Consider the following 15,883-nt stretch of genomic DNA (forward strand, 5'->3'; position numbering starts at 1 on the left):
CAGAGTTGCACCAATCCGAAGCCAGGAGCCAGGAGCTTCTTCAGGGTCTCCCATGCAGGTGAAGGGACCCAAGGGCTTGGGCCATCTTCTACTGCTTTCTCAGGCCATAGCAGAGAGCCCCATTGGAAGTGGAGCAGCCAGGTCTCGACCGTCACCCATCCACAGTGCTTCAGGCCAGGGCGCCGCCCCACCCCCTTTTTAAAAAAAAAAAGATTTATTTATTTCACTTGAAAGTCAGAGTTACACAAAGAGAGAGAAGGAGAGGCAGAGAAAGAGAGAGTGGTCTTCCAACCACTGGTTCACTCCCCATTTGGCTGCAACAGCCAGAACTATGCTGATCCGAAGCCTGGAGTCAGAAGCTTCTTCCAGGTCTCCCATGCTGGTGCAGCGGCCCAATGACTTGGGCCATCTTCCACTGCCTTCCCAGGCTACAGCAGAGAGCTGAATCGGAAGTGGAGCAGCCAGGTCTCAAACTGGTGCCTGTATGGGATACTGGCACTGCAGGCGGCGGCTTTACCCGCTACACCACAGCGCCAGCCCCAGGACCTGGGTATCTTAACTGCTGGGTTAAATGCCCACTCCTGCTCATACTAAAAGGGGCTCTGAGTAAGGAAGCCCAGAACCTGGCTGTGGTGTAGGGGCAACTGAAGGTGGCAGGTCCTAGAAGAGGCATGAGGAGGAGCTGAGAGACACAGACTTTGGGAGGAAGAGTTCAGTGCTGTGGAGGCTTCTTAGAGCCAGAGAGAGGCTGCAGTGAGCAGTAGAATGGGAAAGGGGGAAGGTGGGGCCGCTGCGACCAGGATGGAGACCAGAACAGCAGGTGGAGGGAAGCAGGTTATGGAGTAGAAACAGTCAGGGTAAATGGCAGCACAGCTGAACACAGCACAGGCCGCGGAGGATCTTACCCCGGTTCAGAAGCTCTCTTAGCCTATCTCTGCCAGGGCACTGGATTCAATTCCATTTAAGAAACAGGTCTGTGAGTACTACTATGTGCAGCACCAGGCTGCAGCATGAACAAAACAAAGGTGAACAAGACACCATCCTGCCCTCACAGAGACTCTCATCTGGGGAGGGAGATGCACAATAAATTCACAGCAATGCAAGATGAGCCTCCAAAGCAAAGAGACAGCAGCAAGGCATAGCAGGCCGTGTGCTGCAGGGTTCTGTTTACACGGCATTCGAGGCAAAGCCAGAAAGCAGATCAGTGGTTGGAAGGGGCTGGAGTGGGAAGAGGGAACTTTTTGGATTAATGGAAATGTTTATATAATGCTCATTGTAGTGGTTATAGGACTCTGTGTGTGTGTGTGTGTGTGTGTGTAAACTCATTGACTTGTATACTTAAAACTGGTGAATTTTATTGTAAGTTATACCACAATAAAGCTGACCACCAGTAGGTAATTACAAGGTAGAACACCAAAATACGGCTCCATGGGAGCCAAGGAGGAGGTGAAGAGGGCAGCAGAGGAAGGCTTTTGGGAGGAGGTGATTCCGGAGATTAGAACTGAAGAGGGAGAGGGAGGCAAGATGGGGGAGGTGTTTCCATGGAAGCAGGTAAGAACTGAAAAAAGTTCAGTACGTTTTGAACATAGAATGCAAAGCAAGACTATCAGGAAATGGTAGTAGAGAAAATCAAGATGCAAATAACAAGCCCGCAGCTATGAGACGTACTGTGTTGAGTAAGCCCCACCTACACCCACAGAGGCCCAGGGGAGGTGAACTGCAAGTCGGAACTCAGAATTTCTAAGCTTCCGTCTGTCTGCTCCACAGAACGGGCTTCCCTCCCTCTGTCCTTCTTCTTTTCTCCTTTCACATGGGGACATCCCTTCCCACTAGCAAACAGTTTCTGCTTTGGATCAGTCCCCCAACCCCAGCCTACATCTTGCAGTTTGCGAGCCCCAACAAATCCCTGTTCCCTGGATTCTGTGTGGCCGCTGCCCCCTGGTGGCTGGAGCCATGCATTACCAAGGACGGAGGTACTGCTCCAAGGCAAGTAGTCTCCCAGCTCTTCCTGAACCCAGACCAGGCCACTCCCATCTGTCCCCGTGCCCAAACAGCTTCCTCTTTGCTAAATCCAACAGACACTTTTCAGTTGTATCTGACTCATTTTCTCTGCAGCATACGGCCCTATCTTTTTTTTTTTTTTTTTGTAAATATTTATTTTATTTACTTGAAAGGCAGAGTTACAAAGAGAGAGAAGGAAAGAGAGTGAGAGATCTTCCATTCGCTCATTCACTCCCCAAATGGCCACAATGACCAAGGCTGGGCCAGGCCAAAGTCAAGAGCCTGAAGCTTCATCTGAGTCTCCCACATGGGTATTAGGGGCCTAATACTTGAGCCATCATCTGCTATTTTCCCAGGAGCATTAGAAGGGAGCTGGATGGGAAGCCAGGTCTCAAACCGATGCCCATATGGAATGCTGGTGCTGCAGGAGGAGTCTTAAAAAAAAAGATTTATTTATTTATTTGAGAGGTAGCTGCACCACAACACAGGCCTCAACCTAACTATATATTTTTTAAATATTTATTTTATTTATTTGAAAGAGTTACAGAGAGGTAGAGACAAAGAGAGAGGTCTTCCATCTGCTGGTTCACTCCCCAAATGGCCGCAACAGCCAGAGCTGAGCCAATCCGAAGCCAGGAGCCAGGAGTTTCGTCTGGGTCTCCCACGTGGGTGCAGGGACCCAAGGACTTGGGCCATCCTCCGCTGCTTTCCCAAGTGAACAAGCAGGGAGCTGGGTCAGAAATGGAACAGCTAGGACTCGAATTGGTGCCCATATGGCTGCAGGCTGGGGCTTTAACACAACGTGCCACAGTTTCAGCCCCCCGCCCCCCGCCCAAATATCTTTTAAAATCCTCTTGGCACAGGAGGCATTTGGCCTAATGGTTTAGAGGCTGGTTAAAGATGCCCACATTTCACATCCAACTGCTTGGGTTCAATTTCTGGCTCTAGCTCCTGACTTCAGCTAATGCAGACCTCGGAGGCAGCAGCGATGGCTCAAATATTGGGATCCTGCTACCCCTGTGGGAGACGTGGATTATGTTCTCTCTTTTTTCAGACATTTGGGGAGTGAACCAGCAAATGGGATCCCTCTCCCTCTCTGTCTTTATCAAATATTTTTGAAAAAAATCCTCTTAGCTGGCCCAGTGCTGTGGTGCAGCGGGTTAATGCCCTGGCCTGAAGCACCGGCATCCCGTATGGGCACCGGTTCTAGTCCCAGCTGCTCCTCTTCCAATCTAACTCTGCTATGGCCTGGGAAAGCAGTAGAAGATGGCCCAAGTCCTTGGGCCCCTGCACCCGCGTGGGAGACCCGGAAGAAGCTCCTGGCTTCATACTGGTGCAGCTCCAGCCATTGTGGCCATCTGGGTAGTGAACCAGTGGATGAAAGACCTCTCTCTGTGTCTCTGCCTCTCTCTGTAACTGTATTTCAAATAAATAAAAATAAATATTTTTAAAAATCCTCTTGGCAGCTAAAAAAAAAAACCTTTCTTGGCTCCGCTCTGAGCTGTTCTCCCCAGATGAATCAATACCACCAGATAACTGCTACATCTATCTACAGGGCAGCACTCTCTCCTAAACTTCAGCCCTAGATCACCTCCTGGAGATCCCCAAAATAATTCCCCATCAACATATCCACTCTGAATGTGTCACCTTCCCTACCATGGCCCAGACTGGCTTCTCTCTCGTCCTGGTGATAGCACCCCTGCCCAGTTGGACACTCAAGTCAGAAAATGGCTCCTGTCCTTGACATGTTCCTCTTTCTCAAATCACATCCATCCAGGGTTGAAACCTGATTCAGCTCATTTGCTTGCTTAATATTAAGATGAACCACATGTAATTGCCAATCATCAATGAGTTGCTTATGGAACAGCAATTTCATAGAATTCAGCCCAATAGTTCTCAAATCCCCCTTTTCCTCTTTCCTGTTCCAGTACTCTAGTTCAGGCCTCCACATCTGCTTGGTGCATGGCCCCATCTTCCTATCTGGCCTTCCAGCCTCTTGTTCTGCCCCTTCTAGTCCATCTTCCACACTGGCCACCAGGTTGACCTCTCTACAGTGTGGCTCTGTCTCTTTGCCTTTCAAATAAATATACACAATTTTTAACTGCACATAGGGAATGGAGTGTTCTTGAATTTGGCCAGAGAAGGTCATTAGCACACTCTGAATGGTTTCAGTGAACTGAGACTCAGATGGAGGGTGAATGCTGAGGCTACCCAGCAAAGTGCTTGTTCATCATGCTCATCCATTGCCTCTGCCTGCCCAGCATCTGTTTCTAGTCTTTTCTGAGACCTAGTTCTTCAGTCTCTCCCTCTGTTGCAGGTGCCATCCTCATTTCCTCCTAATCAATACTTTCTGATCAAGTTAGCAAGAGTCAGTCTCTGCTGCTTGCAGCCAAAGAACCCAAAATCATACTTCTCTCAAGAATTGGGGATGAGAATCAGCCATTGTGGAACACTGGTTGGTTGAATCACAGCCTGGGATATCCACATCCTATATCAGAGCACCTGGGATGAAGTTCCACCTCCTCTTCCAATCTAGCTTCCTGCTAATGAGCCTGGGAGGTGGTGGGTGATGGCCCAAGTGCTTGGATTCCTTCTACTTATGTGGTAGACCCAGATGTAGCTCCTGGGTCTTGGCTTCAGCCTGGCCCAGCCCTGGCTGTTGTAGGCATTTGAGGAATGAACCAGCAGATGGAAAAAATCTTTCTGTCTCTCTCTCTCCCTCTGCTGTTCAAATAAATAAATAAAAATAAAACTTAAAAAAATAGAATTTAGGATGAGATGATGATAACAACAAAGGACAAGCACTAGAGGGAGCACAGGGTAGGAGTTTGTGTGTGTGTGATTTTTAAGGTGGTAAAAGCTTAGATATGTTTATGATGTGAAAAGGAAAAGAGAGAAGGATATGGAAGAGGTGGGGGTGCCGGCGCTGTGGCACAAAGGGTTAAAGCCCTGGCCTGAGGCGCCAGCATCCCATAATGGGCACTGGTTTGAGTCCCAGCTGCTCCACTTCCAATCTAGCTCTCTGCTATGGCCTGGGAAAGCAGTAGAAGGTGGCCCAAGTCCTTGGGCCCCTGCACCCATGTGGGAGACCTGGAAGAAGTTGTTGGCTGCTGGCTTCGGATCGGCATAGCTCCAGCTATTGTGGCCATCTGGGGAGTAAACCAGCAGATGGAAGACCTCTCTCTGTCTCTACCTCTCTCTGTAACTCTGCCTTTCAAATAAATAAAATAAATCTTTAAGAAAGAAAGAAAGAGGCCGGCGCCGCAGCTCACTAGGCTAATCCTCCACCTTGCAGCGCCGGCACACCGGGTTCTAGTCCCGGTCGGGGCACCAGATTCTGTCCCGGTTGCCCCTCTTCCAGGCCAGCTCTCTGCTGTGGCCAGGGAGTGCAGTGGAGGATGGCCCAAGTACTTGGGCCCTGCACCCCATGGGAGACCAGGATAAGTACCTGGCTCCTGCCATTGGATCAGCGCGGTGCGCAGGCCGCAGCGCGCAGGCCGTGGCGGCCATTGGAGGGTAAACCAACGACAAAGGAAGACCTTTCCCTCTATCTCTCTCTCTCACTGTCCACTCTGCCTGTAAAAAAAAAAAAAAAGAAAGAAAGAAAAGAAAAAGAAAAGAAAGAGAGAAAGAAAGGAGGAGGGAAGAATGATTGCATAACATTCTGGGAGTCAAGATATAGTAGGCCATGCAAGAGTAGAGGGATCAGAACAGAGCCTAGAGAAATGGAGTAAATACAATCATACATTGCTTAGTGATGGGGATGTGTTCTGAGAAATGTGTCATTAGGTGACTTCATCATTGTGTGGACCTGAGTGTACACACAAACCTAGATGGTATGGCCCATACACTCCTATGCCACAGCCCTGTACAGTATGTTACTGAACTGAACACTGTATAGGCAACTATAATGCAGTGGTAAGCACCAAAGCAACAGGAATTCTTCAGTTCCATTATAACCTCATGGAAGCATACCACTGCACTCGCAGATGCAAGCCATTGCCAACTGAAACGTCTTTAGGTGGCATAAGACTACTGGTGTGGATGCGTGTGGCTTTGGAAAGGAACCTGAAGGAGATGGCAACTCATCTGCCCCAACCTTGTTTGCTGAGATGGAAAGGGCAGGTTTGAAGGGATACTCAAGGGAGAGCCATGACTGTGAGAAGACTGACCAAGAGGCTGGAGTGGCACCCATACATGCCACTTTGCCACCATTTTTCTCAGAGCCAAGCTCAGCCCCTGCACCAGGATTAGGGCTCTGCTGGTCAATGACACGAGGCTAGGGGTATAAGGAAACTGAGAGTATGTGCTGGTCACTTTCCATTTGACCTCTAGCCCTCCCCTCTACCCTTCTCTACCTATATGGATGGCACCATCTGGGCCCCTGCCCTCTGACTGCTAATCAGCTGCTCCCTAAAAAAAGCAACAGTGGGGGCATTAGGCAAGGACAAAAGAAAGCATTCTGGATATTTCTTCTACTCCCAGCTCTATCTCAGTACCTTGGTTCTGGAAGTGGCTGCACACTGTCCTCCTCAACTCTGGCTCCTCTCAGGCATATCCCTTGGCTCTTGCAGGGCTGTAGGAATGCCACTGTCTGTAGTTACCCCTTCAGACCTAAGGGTTGTCACGGCTTCCTGTTGCTTCCCTCAACCTCCCTTGTTGGTTCCCTCAACCCTGCCCATAGCTCTGCAAATAGTTCCTTCATTAAATTATCTTCAAAATCCCAGCTGCGGTACCTTCTGTTTCCTGCTGGGACCCTGACTATTAGAGAGCTAGTGAGAGAGATCAGATGGTCCAATGTGAGACTCCGGCTGGGCAGGGAAGGGAGAGAAGCCAGGAGGGGTCTGGCCGACTGGCAGAAAACAGAGGGATCAAGGGAGCAGAGCTCTCTCTGAGCTGATGCTGCAGGTGTGATGGCAGTGAGGACCCGTCAGACCTGGAAAGCAGGTGCTGGGATCAGAAAGCAGGGCACTGGATTTCAAAGACATGGAAGATAGTACTGGGTTGTGGTTAAAGCTAGGGATTTTAATTTTGGGACTCATTCTGACTTAGAATCCTGGCTCTGCCATTTTACTCAATGTATCAGCAAGGCAAGTGACTTCACCTGTGTGTATCCTCATCTGTAGAATAAGGATACTGATATCAACCTTGCACATTTGTGTGATGGGTAAACAGAGGTAAGGCCTTTGGCATAGTGCCCAGCATGTGGTGCAAGTGCTCAGTAAATGCTCCCTCTGTATGCTATCCTTCCAGGCAGTGACTAAGTATAAGGTGTGGTCATGGGAGTGGACAGCTGGAGTGGGATGAAGGTCACTGCAGATGAGGTGCAAAGACACCATGAGGCTATGAAATTGAAGGCCCAGACCATAATGGGGCAGATAAGTATCCCAGCAGAAGAGTCTAGGTTAGGGTAGAGAGGAAGTCTGTGAGCAGGTGCTAGTCTTCAGGAATGAAGGGAGTGACCAGGGAAGTGGGATACAGGCTCGGGGAGCCTGAAAAGGAAGGCTGAATTCTGTGAAGTCAGGTTAGAGTTGAGGTCTGCCTAGGCTGAGCTCCTATAACCCTTCCACATTCCTTTGCAGTGTCCCCAGTGATCACAAGCCCTATTAAACCAAAGCTTGCCAAGGGAGGGACTGGGTCTAACCTATCCTGTGGTACAATAGCCTAAGTTGGTAAATATTCGTTCAATGACTTAATGCTTAAAGGAAAAAAGAAAAGTCTAACTCTGCATCTTATTTATCTTTGATCTTATTCCATTTTTTAAAGATTTATTTTATTTATTTGAAAGACAGAGTTATAGAGAGATGTAGAGCCAGAGAGAGAGAAGTCTTCCATCCACTGGTTCACTCCCCAGATGGCCGCAACGGCCAGAGCTGCACCAATCTGAAGCCAGGAGCCAGGAGCTTCTTTTGGGTCTCTAACGTGGGTGCAGGGACCCAAGGACTTGGGCCATCTTCTTCTGCTTTCCCAGGCCACAGCAGAGAGCTGGAGAGGAAGTGGAACCACCAGGACTCAAACCAGCACCCATATGGGATGCCGGCGCCTCAGGCCAGGGCTTTAACCCGCTGTGCCACAGAGCTGGTCCCTTTATTCCATTTTTAAATTTTTTTTATTTATTTATATATCTGAGAGATAGTTACAGACAGAGAGAGGGACAGACAGAGAGGAAGGTCTTCCATCCTCTGGTTCACTCCCCAAATGGCCACAACAGCTGGAGCTGAGCTGATCCAAACCCAGGAGCAAGGAGCTTCTTCTGAGTGTTCCATGAGGAGGCAGGGGCCCAAGTACTTTGGCCATCTTCCACTACTTTCCCAGGTGTGTTAGCAGGGAGTTGGGTCAGAAGAGCAGTAGCCAGGACACGAACTGGTGCCCATATGGGATGCCAGTACCACAGGCAGAAGCTTAGCCTACTATGCCACAGTGCTGGCCCTGATCTTATTCCATTTATCTCTCGTCTCCTGAGACCTTCATGCATTCTATTCCATCTAACTAGAATACCCATGCCCATTCTATCCCTTCAAAGATCTTCAACTCAGCTGGCATTGTGATGGCACAGTGGGTTAAGCCGCCCCCTATGACACCAGATCCCATAGCAATCCTGGCTGCTCCACTTCTGATCCAGCTCCCTGTTAATGCACCTGGGAAAGCAGAAGATGGCCCAAGTACCTGGGCCCCTAATACCCATGTGGGAGACTGGATGGAGTTTCTGCTCCTGACTTCGGCCTGGGCCAGCCTTGATCATCATGGCCATTTGGGGAGTGAATCAGTGGATGAAGATCTCTCTGTCTCTCCTCCTCTCTGTGTCATTGTACCTTTCAAATAAATAAAAATATTTTTTAAAAAATAGAGATTTAAAAAAAGACCAACTTTTGATCCAATAAGCAGAAATTAATCATTATAGAGAAGAAAAATAAACCACAATGATACCCCACATCCATCAGATCAGTGAAATTCAAGCATCTGACAATACCAGTACTGACAGGCATGTGAAGCAGAGAGAACTGCAGTTCAGCTCAGTGTTGCTGGTGCAGTAAATTGGGACAGTCCATTTAAAAAAACAGTTTGGTGGGCCGACACCACAGCTCACTAGGCTAATCCTCCGCCTGCGGCGTCGGCATCCCGGGTTCTAGTCCCAGTCAGGGTGCCAGATTCTGTCCCGGTTGCTCCTCTTCCAGTCCAGCTCTCTGCTGTGGCCCGGGAGTACAGTGGAGGATGGCCCAAGTGCTTGGGCCCTGCACCCGCAGGGGACACCAGGAGAAGCACCCGGCTCCTGGCTTCGGATCCGTGCGGTGTGCCGGCCACAGCGGCCACTGTGGGGGTGAACCAATGGAAAAAAGGAAGACCTTTCTCTCTGTCTCTCTCACTGTCCACTCTGCCTGTCAAAAAAAAAAAAAAAAGTTTGGCATTGCAGTAGGCAGAAAAATATTCCCCACAAATGTCCAGACTTAATCCCTGGAACCTGCGAATGTTACTTTTTATGGCAAAAGTGAATTTAAGATATGATTAAGGTAAGGATTTGAGGATGAAGAAATTACCTTGGAGTATTTGGGCAGGCAATAAGTACAATCACATTTATCCCTTATAAGGCAGAGGCAGAGAGAGATTTGACAGAGGCAAGAGAGGAGAAGGCAGTGCAACCACGGAGGCAGAGATCAGAATGATGCAGCCACAAACCAAATGATGCTGGCGGCAAACAGAAGCTGGAGTACTGTGAGAGAATGAAATTTCTCTGTGTTAAGCTACCATGTTTATAGTAATTTTTATAGCATTTATAGTAAACAAGATAGGTAGTTATCTACCAAACCTGAGCCTACAAGCACACTTCAAAATGTTCATAGATGGGGCCAGTAATGGGACACAGTGGGTTAAGACCATGGCCTGCAGCATCGGCATCCCATATGGGCGCCAGTTTGAGCCCCGGCTACTCCACTTCCAATCCAGCTCCCTGCTGATGTACCTGGGAAAGCAGTGGAGGATGGCCCAAGTGCTTGGGCCCCTGCATCCACATGGGATACCAAGAGGAAGCTCCTGGCCCCTGGCTTCAGATCAACTCAGCTTTAGCCATTGCAACCATTTGGGAAGTGAACCAGCAGATGGAAGACCCCTCTCTCTTGCTTTGTCTCTACCTCTCTCTGTAATTCTGTTTTTCAAATAAATAAAATAAATCAAAATGTTCATAGAAAATGGAATTAAAAGGTGAATCTATTTTGGTGCAAAAAAAAATCAAAATCCATACATAGAAAGGTTCTTTTAAAAGATCATGGGAGGGGCTAGTGCTGTGGCATAGTGGGTTAAGCATCCGCCTGTGGTGCCGGCATCCCGTATGGGCGCCGGTTCAAATCCTGGCTGCTCCACTTCCGATCCAGCTCTCTACTGCCTGGGAAAGCAGTAGAAGGTGGCTCCAGTCCTTGGGCCCTTGCACCCGGATGGGAGACCTGGAAGAAACTCCTGCCTTACTCCTGGCTTTGGATCAGCCCAGCTCCGGCTGTTGCGGCCATTTGGGGAGTGAACCAGAGGACAGAAGACCTCTCTCTCTTTCTGCCTCTGCCTCTCTGTCACTTTGCCTTCCAAATAATTAATTAATTATCATGGGAAAGTCATATTATGAAAAAATTATTCATGGATATCGAAAATTCTGCATAAAAATAAACTTATCTTTGAATTCCACTTTTGCATGAATGTTTTCAAATACCCTCATACTCATACCCATGTTTAGCAAGTCTACCTCTAAATCTATCCCAACAGAAATGTCATCAAAACACATACACACATACTCAAGAGGGGCAGGATTTATGGTATAGTGAGTTAAGCTGTCACTCTGATATGGGATGGATACCCACATCCCATATCAGAGTGCTGGTTGTTTGAGTCCTGGCTGCTCCGTTCCCAACCCAGCATTCCTGCTACTGTGCCTTTGGAAAGCAGTGGAAGATGGCCCAAGTACATGAGTCCCTGCATCCATGCAGGAGAACGGGATGGAGTTCTGGGCTCTTGGCTTTGACCTGGCCCAGACCCAGCTGTTGTGGCTATTTGGAGAGTGAAGTAGCAGACGGAAGATAGCTCGCTTGCATGCTTGTGTATGTTCTGTCTCTCTCTCTCTCCCTCTCTCTCTTTCTGCCTGTCACTCTGCCTTTCAAATAAATACATTAGGGGCCAACGCTGTGGCACAGCAGGTTAATGCCCTGGCCTGAAGCACCAGCATCCCATATTGGTGCTGGTTCAAATAAATAAATATGGCCAGCGCCTCAGCTCACTTGGCTAATCCTCCGCCTGTGGCGGCGGCACCCCGGGTTCTAGTCCCAGTCGGGGCACCGGATTCTGTCCCGGTTGCTCCTCTTCCAGTCCAGCTCTCTGCTGTGGCCTGGGAAGGCAGTGGAGGATGGCCCAGGTGCTTGGACCCTGCACCCCATGGGAGACCAGGAGAAGCACCTGGCTCCTGGCTCCAGATTGGCGCAACGCGCCGGCTATAGCAGCCATTTGGGGGAGGTGAACCAAAGGAAGGAAGACCTTTCTCTCTGTCTCTCTCTCTCTCTCTGTCTAACTCTGCCTGTCAAAATAAATAAATAAATAAATACTTTTTTTTTATTTGACAGGTTGAGTTATAGACAGTGAGAGAGAGAGACAGAGAGAAAGGTCTTCCTTCTGTTGGTTTACCCCCTAATGGCCGCTGTGGCCAGCACTGCATCGATCCGAAGCCAGGAGCCAGGTGCTTCTCCTGGTCTCCCATGCGGGTACAGGGCCCAAGGACTTGGGCCATCCTCCACTGCTTTCCCGGGCCACAGCAGAGAGCTGGACTGGAAGAGGATTTTTAGAAACATGCACAAGAGTGTTCCAAGCAGCCTTACTCCAAGCAGCCCCAAGCTGGAAACAACTCAAATATCCATCAACAATTCAATGCATAAACTGATTGTGGTATAGCCATACAATGGAATACTACACAGCAATAAAAAAAATGAGTCAAGTACAGATAAGCACAACAATGAGGAATCTCACCAATATAACACTGAGCAAAAGAAACCAAAAACAACAGAAAATATACTGTATTCCATTTATGTCAAATTCAAAAAGCCAGAGGCAGGCTTTGGCACAGTAGTTAAGCTGACACTCACATCCCATATCAAAGCACCTGGGCTTAAGTCTCAGCTCTGCTCTCTGTTCCAGCTTCCTGCTAATGCATACTCTCCTAGACAGCAGGTGGTGGCTCAAGTACTTGGATCCTGGCCACCCACGAGGGAGACTTGGATTGCATTTCTGGCTTCCAAGTTTGGCCCGAGCCCAGTGCCAGCAGCTGTAGGCATTTGGGAAATGAGCCAGCAGATGGCGTGCTCCTTCCCTCTCTGCCCCTACTTCTCTCTTTCTGCCTTTTTCTTTTTAACTTAGTTTTTATTTTTTTAATTATTTATTTATTTGAAAGATTTAGTTACTTATTATTTGAAAGATTTATTTACTTGGTTCACTCCCCAAATGGCCACAATGGCCAGAGCTGGGCCAATCCAAAGCCAGGAACCAGGAGCTTCTTCCAGTTCTTCCACGCGGATACAGGAGCCCAAGCACTTGGGCCATCTTCCACTGCCTTCCCAGGCACATTAGCAGAGAGCTGGATTGCAAGTGGAGCAGCTGGGACTCAAACCAGTGCCCATATGGGATGCCAGCACTCCAGACAGCAGCTTTACCCGCCATGCCACAGAGCCAGCCTCTCTGCCTTTCAAATACATACATTTGAAGAAAATTTATTTATTTACTTGAAAGACAGAATTACAGAGGGACAGAGACAGAGAGATCTTCCATTCATTTGTCCACTCGCAAATGGCCGCAACGGCTGAAACTAGGGCGATCCAAAGCCAAGAGCCAAGAACTTCTTCCAGGTCTCCCAAGTGGGTGCAAGGGCCCAACAACTTGGGCCACCTTCCCCGGCTTTCTCAGGCACACCAGCAGGGCACTGGATAGGAAGTGGAGCAGCCAGGACTCCAATGATAGCCATATGGGATGTCAGCACCGCAGGTGGCAGCTTCACCTGCCACGCCACAGTGCCAGCCCAACACATACATTTTTTAAATTGTTTTTAAAAAGTCAGAATCGTGGCCGGCACCGCGGCTCACTAGGCTAATCCTCCGCCTAGCGGCGCCGGCACACCGGGTTCTAGTCCCGGTCGGGGCGCCGGATTCTGTCCCGGTTGCCCCTCTTCCAGGCCAGCTCTCTGCTGTGGCCCGGGAGTGCAGTGGAGGATGGCCCACGTGCTTGGGCCCTGCACCCCATGAGAGACCAGGAGGAAGTGCCTGGCTCCTGGCTCCTGCCATCGGATCAGCGCGGTGCGCCGGCCGCAGCACGCCGGCCGCGGCGGCCATTGGAGGGTGAACCAACGGCAAAAGGAAGACCTTTCTCTCTGTCTCTCTCTCTCACTGTCCACTCTGCCTGTCAAAAAAAAAAAAAAAAGTCAGAATCGTATTTCCAGCTGGGGGAAGTGGCAGGAATGTGGCTATCATGATAGAAAGGTGGGCAAGGGGCTCGTAGGGTGAGGGCAGTGTATGCCCTGACACGGCGACAGGTGTGTTTTACAACATAATGTACCTTTATGTCTCATGCACTGTTCTGAATGCTGTATCCCACAGCTGGAACGAACACTATCTGGGTGGCAGTGTTAATTTTTAACAGGTGAATAGGGAGCTTGCCAGCCGCGAGCCTTCCCGTGTCCCTCGGCCCAGTGTCCTCCGGGCTCCTCCAGCCCGCGCTGACCTCTGAGCTGTGGCCCACTGTGTCCCGGTCCGGCTCACCCACCAGGCCAGGGGCTCTGCAGTGCCAGCACCCAGACAGGAGTCCTTGCAGGGTTCCCAGTCGAGCCGCTCAGGCCCTGTCCACGGGAGGGGTCAAGGGGCATTTGCTGTCGGGCGACAGTGGGCCCGCCTCCCGTCACCACCTTCCGTGGCCTGGTTATGGGCAGGCCCTGCTCCCCACACTGGACAACGTGGCAGCAGATGACCGCTGACCACATGGGGGAGGGCGGGCTCTGCAGTTCCACTTACCTTCGACTCTGTCCATCTGTCTGTCTACAGCCCAGTCAGGAATATTCCCCTGTCCTCGCCTGGCTCGCCCCTCTCTGTCATCCAGCCCGAGGCTCCGCTTCTCTGGGGAAACCGGGCCCCTAGCTCCCGCGGCCGCGGCCTGCCCGCCCCGCGCCCCACAGCATCCTGCTCCTCAGTTTCTTAAGCTCTTTGATCTCCCTGGGTTGCCCTCATGGCCTGGGCCTGACCCACTTCTGGCCTCCAGGGCTGGTCAGCCTCGTTCGCGCCCTGGCAAGCCCAGAGGCGCTCCTGGGCGCATGCGCTCTCGGGGCACGAGCCGTTGCCTCGCGGTTCCCCCCACTGCCAACTTCCGGGTACCGACCACGCCTGCGCGGATGGCCTCGGGATTCGGACTCCTCACAGCGTGCGCACACGGGCAAAATAAGCAGACTGGGGCTGCCAGAGGATGGGGCGGGGCCTGCAGCGTGGGGAGGAGCCTGACACGTGTCCAGAGGAGCGGGCAGGAGTTGAGGGGCTAGGGAACCCAATAGTCGGGCACCTGACAGATAAAAATCCAAGTACAAGAGACCCTCAGATCTTAGAAGGCCATGAAAAGGGGCCGACGTTGTGGCATAGTGGGTTAAGCCGCCCCTACAACACCAGCATCCCATATGGACACAGGTTCGAGATTCCACTGCTCCACATCCAGCTCCCCGCTAATGCGCCTGGGACTGCAGCTGGAGATGGTCCAGCACCCATGTGGAAGGCCAAGAAGCAGCCTTGGGCTCCTGGCTTTGGCCTGGCACAGCCCCAGTTGTTGCACCCATTTAGGGCGTGAACCAACCAATGGAAACGCTCCCTTTCTTTCAAATAAAAATGTAAAAAGGAAAAAAAAAAAAGGCTGTAAGAAAAGCTGTGCCCACCCGGATCCTAACTGCTGTCACTGATGTCCTCCTTCCCAAACCTTCCCTAGCCTCAGGCACACAGCAAACAGATCGTGAGTTGGGCCCCCCCCCCCCCCCCCAGTAGAACTCAGCTCCTGCCAGCTAAGTAAAGGCAGAGTCCGGGATCACACAGCAGGACTGAACCAGGCCCTGCCTCCCCCATCCCTGTATGCCATCCCAGGTCAGTGGGCAAGGACAGGCTCTCAGGTGTGGGCAGGTACACACACACCCCTAAGGAAAATAACAGCTCTTGGGAATCCCTGTCCACCCTTCCCCCATCTGCCCAAACCTAGTTCTCTTCCTCCTTAGAAAGGAAAACCCTGGGTATTGTGCAAGCAACTGCAGTTCTCCAGCACTTACCAGGGGGCGGGGAGAAGGCAAAAGGCCATAACCTCAGCTGTGGCCACAGAGCAACAGGCAATGGCCTCTGACCTCAGAAAAGAGGAAGAACAGAGATGCGGGTAAGAATGCCCAGGTGGCCGGTGCCGCGGCTCACTAGGCTAATCCTCCGCCTTGCGGCGCCGGCACACTGGGTTCTAGCCCCAGTCCGGGCACCGGTACTGTCCTGGTTGCTCCTCTTCCAGTCCAACTCTCTGCTGTGGCCAGGGAGTGCAGTGGAGGATGGCCCAAGTGCTTGGGCCCTGCACCCCATGGGAGACCAGGAGAAGCACCTGGCTCCTGCCATCCGATCAGCGTGGTGCGGGCCGCAGCGGCCATTAGAGGGTGAACCAACTGTAAAGGAAGACTTTTCTCTCTCTCTGTCCACTCTGTCAAAAAATAAATAAACAAACAAACAAATAAGAATGCCCAGGTGTGAGGGCTGAAGAGGAGCTGAAGATTCCAGGGCACAATTCCTGACTGCCTGCCCTGTTTACAAACAGTGGGGCTTCCATCAGCCGTGCAGGTCCACCTCACTGAACTAGTTAAAAACGCTGGGCT

At 50.7% G+C, this 15,883-nt stretch overlaps 1 protein-coding gene across 4 annotated transcripts in view; it reads right to left on the reverse strand.

Annotated features, from left to right (window-relative positions):
* Positions 1-14,574, reverse strand: part of POU2F2 (POU class 2 homeobox 2) — a 105,515-nt gene extending 90,941 nt beyond the window's left edge. For 2 of the 4 annotated variants that reach the window (XM_051836492.2, XM_051836489.2), the window contains exon 1: positions 14,022-14,574. The gene's annotated coding sequence lies outside the window, so the exon portion shown is untranslated. The remainder of the gene's footprint in view (positions 1-14,021) is intronic. The other 2 variants (XM_051836485.2, XM_051836484.2) reach the window with 1 other exon arrangement.
* Between the last annotated feature and the right edge of the window lie 1,309 nt (positions 14,575-15,883).

The sequence above is a fragment of the Oryctolagus cuniculus genome, chromosome 18 (genome assembly GCF_964237555.1).
Source record: "Oryctolagus cuniculus chromosome 18, mOryCun1.1, whole genome shotgun sequence".
Lineage (NCBI taxonomy): Eukaryota > Metazoa > Chordata > Mammalia > Lagomorpha > Leporidae > Oryctolagus > Oryctolagus cuniculus.